We start from the raw sequence: 6,617 nt of genomic DNA on the forward strand, positions 1-6,617 counted from the left end.
TTACAATCTCCGCTGTGGCTGCCGTTGATTTCGTAAGGTTCTTCTCCTTTGTTTTCGAGCTGGTGGTTACTTTCTGGACTGGGAGATCTGGTAGCTAGCTGAAAGGTTGGGCAGGTTTCATCTTTCCATATCATTGCTTCGAAAAGTGGGCGAAGTCGGTTGAAATGGACTCGTTTTGGGACGAGGGAGTTGTCAGCGATGTCCACGGTTTTATTTTCGTAGACTTCAATTATCCGATATGGTCCTTAAAATTTTGAAACGAATTTTTTGCTTTCGCCGTGGGGGAGCACTTTGATGTCTAGCAGCACTTTATCACCCACTTTGTAGTCTTGGATGACGGCTCTCTTGTTGTACTACTCTCGTTAGCGTTCTCTTGCTTTTTTATTTTCTTCTCGAGCTCGTTGGAAGCTCATTTGTAGGCGTTCCAAAAGGGAGCCTACATAGTCGGATGGTGAAGCCATAGGTGCTGTCATTGCTTCCAGAAAATTATTAATGGGTAGATTTGTGTCCCTTCTGTATAGCATAAAAAATGGGCTCTCAAGTGTCGACGAATGAACGGAGGTCCGATATGCAAAGCATACTTCTCCCAATATTTTTTCCCAGTTTTCATGGCATCCATCTTCCAGTTCTTTTCTTAGCATGGTGGTTAATGTTCGGTTAAATCTCTCCGTGTGGCCGTTGCTGGCTGGGTTGTATGCCGTGGTAAGTCGCTGGTCAATATTGAGGGACTTGCATAAGTGACGGAAAACGCTGGAGGTGAAATTTGATCCTCGGTCTGAGACTATCGCTTTTGGCAGCCCATGTCTTTGAACGATGAGATCCAGAAAAGCGTCTGCCGTGGTTAATGCCGTTTGGTCAGGGAGTGCGACGACCTCTGGCCACTTTGTAAAATAATCCGTTATTACCATGATGTATTTATTGTTTCTTGTAGACGGGGGGTTAAAAGGGCCCATAAAATCCATTCCCACGACGTCGAAGGGGGCCTTTGCGAGCTCGTGGGGGTGCAAAAAGGTCCTGTATGTTGTTTTGGTGTTGGCAAGGCAAGTCTTGCAGACCCTGCAATATTCTTTGATGTCTTCCCTCATTGAGGGCCAATAATAGTGGTGTTTTACCTTAAGATAAGTCCTTTTGTAGGCTAGGTGTCCAGCTGTAGGGTCATCGTGCAGGTGCTTGAGTACCGTAGGTCGTAGGTCAAGGGACAGGACTACTTGGTAGTTGACATCCTGTCGTTTATTGCTTTTGATAAGGTGTTCTCTTCTGTATAAGACACCGTTCAGAACTTGATAAAAATCAATTTCTTTGACCCAGATTGGAAATTTTTCTTGATGTTCGGCTGTTAATTCGCCGTTGTCTAAGTAATTCCTTACAGAGATGCACAGCGGGTCACTGGCTTGTTTGATGCATATATCTTTTTCCTTTTAACTGTCTTGAATGCTTGCAATTTTTATCCTTGAAAGGCAGTCGACATTTTGATGTACCCTGTCAGGTTTATATTTTATCTGGTATTTCGTGGCTGCTAGTTCGATTGCCCATCGGCCCAATCGTCCGGTATTTACCTTTAAATTTTCAAGCCATTGCAGAGGTTTGTGGTCACTAATAACCAAGAAGGGCTCATCTTGTAAGTAGTGTCGGAAGGTTCTGATGGCAAAAATCACTGCCAAGGCTTCTTTCTCTGTCTTTGCATAATTCATTTCGGCTTTTTTAAATTGGCGGCTAGCGTAAGCAATCACGACTTCACGTCCGTTTTGAATTTGCGATAAAATTGCTCCTATGCCATAGTTGCAGGCGTCTGTGAATAATAAAAATTGTTGAGAAAAATCGGGGTAGGCTAATATAGGTTCACTAGTGAGGCAAGTGCGTAGGGTCGTAAATGCCGCTTCATCTTCCGCGGTCCATTGAGAAGGTTCTTTTATGGCGTTTTTATGGGTCTTCTTAGTGAGTGTTTGCGCTATTTCTCCGAATCCTTTGATAAATCGCCAAAAGTACCCCGCTAGTCCAAGGAACGATCTCACATCATTCACAGATTTTGGCACTGGATAATTCACGATTTTTTCGATCTTGCTGGGGTCTGGAGAGATACCGTTGGCAGAGATGATGTGACCAAGGTAATTAACAAATTGTTTCACAAATTGACACTTTTTAAATTTTAATTTAAGATTTGCTTTCCTTATTAGACTAAATACTTCGCGAATGTCCTCCAAGTGTTTTCCGAATGAATCGGAGAAAATACTGACATCGTCTAAGAAGACAAGTGCTTTTTTCCCTAGTACATCTCTTACTCTATAATTCATTGTCCTCTGAAACGTTGCTGGAGCGTTGCACAGTCCGAATGGCATCCATTTGAACTGGTATAAATTGTCTTCGACGATGAATGCTGTCTTTTCTTTCGATGTTTCTTCTAGTTCGATTTGCCAGTATCCTGAGGCTAAATCGAGAGTAGTGAAGAAACTTTTTCCATGTAGTTTGTCGAGAGTACTATGGATCCTTGGTAAAGAAAAGGAGTCCTAAGCTGTGATGCTATTTAATTTTCTGTAATCGACACAAAAGCGTTGAGTCCCGTCTTTTTTTTTCGACAAGGACGACTGGTGCTGCCCATGCTGAGGTAGATAGTTCCACTATGCCTTCATCCAACATTTTTTGTAATTGATTATCCGTTTCCTCTTTTTGGCGCCTTGCCATCCGATAGGTTCGTAGTCTGATAGGGCCTTTCCCTGGGTGTCTATAGTATGCTTGATTACACCTGTACTTCCCAGCTGAGTATCGGATGAGGAAAAAAGGTCTCTAAATTGATAGAGAAGCTGTTGTAATGGTTTTTTATATTTTTCTTCGACATCGGTAATAAAAATGTCATCTTCGATGTGAGGTTCCTTAGACGGGTCGTCGGTTGTTGTATCTGCAGTGGTGATTTTTCCAATGATCTGGCAAGACATTTCTATTGTGCCAAGAGATTTGCCTCTTGGTAGCGTTATTGCCTTAGTAGACGTATTTTTCACTATTAGTTGATATTCCCCGGTGCTACTTGTTTCTCCTAAAAATGGATCGATTGAAATATTTTCCGGCAGTCCTATGTCCGGCATAAAGATAAACTAAAATCCGGGAAGTAAATTGTAGTGGGATCCACTTATTTTTGCCTTAATGACCGTACAACTTAAAGGGAGCGTCGTCACCTGTTTAGCTGAGGTCATCGAATTGCTGCTATTGTCACGTGGTCAATGACCACGTTATGTGATCCGGTTAGTATTCAATACTACCGGACGTATGAAGTCCGTGTTTCCCCCATATATAGTCCCCCGTAGTCGTGTATCGCGTGGCAGTCTTAGTCTTGTGAACCGTCAATACAACACATTGTTAAATTGTGGAGATGCAGAACCTTCGGTAAGTCTCTTTCGTGGTTGTGTTTCTGTTCGGTTCTGTGCAGCGGAGGCGGTGGCTGTCAGAGACCCCTGAGAGTCGACGACCCAACTGGTCCTAGCACCTTTAATTGTTGGGGTACGGGGTCACGGCTCCGACCGTAGGTCAATCGGGGGAAGCATAACGAAGGAGGGACGACGTGGGGGAAAACGGTAAAAAGGGTTAAGACGGTGCAGACGGGTACATCGAGGGAACGTGGATAGCGGAAACCGTGAGCCGAAGTGGTCGGCAAGAATCGGGGCAGTGAACCGTGAGCCGAAGAGTTCGGCAAGAAGCGGAGAAGGGACCGTGAGCCGAAGTGTTCGGCAAGAATCGGGGCAGTGAACCGTGAGCCGAATTTTCCGGCAAGAAGCGGAGAAGTGACCGTGAGCCGAAGTGTTCGGCAAGAATCGGGGCAGTGAGCCTTGAGCCGAAGCGTTCAGCAAGAATCGGGCAGTGAACCGTCAGCCGAAGTTTTCGGCAAGAAGCGGAGAAGTGAACCGTGAGCTGAAGTTTTCGGCAAGAAGCGGAGAAGTGAACCGTGAGCCGGGGAGTTCGGCAAGAAACAAGCGTTGCGAGGATTGCGGGAAGTAGATGATAGGAGAGGAGGACGTAAGGAGCGGGGAGAGAATCCGAGACGCTCGGGGACGGTTCGTGGCACGGGGTAGTTGGGGGATATCCGAGATCGGGAGTGCATCCCAGGGGCGGGCGAGGACGCGCAGTCGACCCTTGAGGGAAAGCGGAACGGAAGAGCGAGGAGAAATAGAGGACAGGGCTAACGAACCCCAACAGGAGCAGCAACCGGTATCCGGTCGGCAGGAGTATCATCTCACACGCTCAGTGAGGAGGAAACTGAGCGGTGGGAGGATGCTGAAGAGGAAGAAAGATCGGGAGAACACGGAGAAGAGCAGCCGGAGTGGGATTTCACGGATTTAAGAAGAAAATCATCGAATATCAGTAGCTACATCCGGGGATTCAGAGCAGCTCAACAGCAAGTGGGCGCAAGGCACGCGATGGCCGCGCAGATAAAATTCCAATCCCCACCCACCTTTGGGGGGAAGGACGGGGAAGACGTCGTGCAGTGAATGCATCGATACGAAAGAATCGGGAGATATAATCGATGGGGAGATGACGAACTTCGCGACCACGTGGCGCTGTCGCTGTCCGGGGCAGCGCAGAAGTGGTACTCATACAAAGAGGCCGCGGGACAACTAGCAGCCGAATGGGAGGATGTTGCAGGACCACCAATTGTACCAGGAGTTAAAACACAGCTGTTGGAGCAATTCAAGCCAGTCAATCAGAATCAATTCAATGAAGCGAAACTGAGAGAACGCAAACAAGGGATCGAGGAATCCACGATCGAATATTTTTACGACATCCTGGATTTATGCCGCAGAGTAGACCCGAATATTTCCGAAGCTACGAAATTGGCGCACCTATGGAGAGGACTCAAGCCAAGTTTACTAGAGAAACTCTGGAGTTTGAAACCCAACTCATGTGACGAATTCCTTCAAGAAATTAAGCGGTATCAGGAAATGACTTCCCGAGAAAGACACGAGGAATGGGCGATGGGCGTGGTCGGAAAACAAACACGAGAGAATGGATCGAATAGAAAAATTGCTAGAGGGACTGATGGGAGCCGTTGCATCAAGGAACGCATCAGGGGCAGCCGCACAGCAAGGAGAAAGAGCGGAGAGTCAACAGTATCGGTCGGATAACCGATCGATACTGAAATGGACTTCGGATGGGGAACCTATCTGCAGCAGATGTAAGACGGCGGGACACATCGGGAGAGAGGGTCCAACAAGAAGAAACGGTCAGAGAGGCCTGAGGGGTCGGACGCCGGACGGACAGGTCGTATGCTACGGGTGTGAAGGGATAGGACACATACGTCGTGACTGCCCGAGCTCCCAGCGAGAAGGAGGGGCACCACAACAACAACAGCAACAGCAGGTGCGATTCGCTGGAGAGGGTAGGCAAGTAATTGGTCTAGTAGGGACACAGCATGTAGACCCGGAGGTGCTAGCATGGCCAATTCTGAAAATCGACATCCAGAGGATGGTAGTACTGAATGTGTGGTGCTGGGGAAAACGGGTGGCTGCCGTGATAGATACAGGGGCTGGAGTGTCCGTGTGTTCGCCCAAATTAGTGAGAGAACTAGGGATAACAGTGACACCATTGCGCGCAAATCGTCTAGTATCAGTTGACGGCAAGGAGATTCAACCGGGAGGAGCCGCAATGCTGTCAGTATCAGATGGGATGATGACCGTCGAGAGGGAGGCTTTGGTTCTGGACGGCGACATCGACTTACTTCTGGGGAAGGACATGTTGGAAAAACTTGGAACGCGTATGAAGATTGGGGCGCTACCGGAGATCTTCATTGGAGACATTGCCATCGGAGCACTGGTGGAAGAGATGACGGAAGAAGCACCGAAACTAGTAGCCCAGATTGGATTCTGGGTCCCACCCCGATCGAGGAAAGTGGTTGCAACTCAACCACTAGATTTGAAAGGGTTTGGCGAAGGTGCACTGGTGGAACCATCCCAAGCATTGCAGAGGACGAAAAGGGTGTCGACGGGTAAGGTCCTAGTTAGTGGCGTGGGAACAATCGGACAGATGGCGATAACCCACTTATCGGACCACAAACAATGGATCGAAGAGGAGACGGTGTTAGGAATAATCGAGGCAGTGACCGAAATCAAGGAGGGAGACACGCCAGTAGCCGTCGCTACTGGCGTGCAGCAGGGGCAGAGAAGAAAGCGCGTCGGGAGCACGAATTTGAAAGCAGGATTGGAGAAGGATTAATGCCGACAGACAGAGAAAAGATCCGAGAAGTGTTAGTGGAATATGGCGACTATTTTTCGTGGCCCGGATACCAACTAGGACTGTGTACGGCAGCAGAGCAGACAATAGAGGCCGGGGGAAAGGACATCCGTGACCGAGAGGCTGAAACTAGAGAAACTATACCCCTGGACGAGGAGGTGCAAGAAGCTCGAAATGAAAGGATGGACGATCAGGTGCGTCGATCGACACGAGTCCGGATGCCACCGGTACGATACGGACAAATGCCGCAGGTGGCAGTGTGGGGCTCTTCTCCTTCTGCTAGGACTACTGGGACCGCGGATGGGGGAACTTTTCCCACCTACTCAACTGCGGTCGGTAGACGACTCAGTAGACGACTCGGACAGGGAAAAACAAGCGGCGGAACATCATACATACCCATTCGA

Source organism: Daphnia magna, unplaced genomic scaffold, assembly GCF_020631705.1.
Source record: "Daphnia magna isolate NIES unplaced genomic scaffold, ASM2063170v1.1 Dm_contigs218, whole genome shotgun sequence".
NCBI classification, from domain to species: domain Eukaryota; kingdom Metazoa; phylum Arthropoda; class Branchiopoda; order Diplostraca; family Daphniidae; genus Daphnia; species Daphnia magna.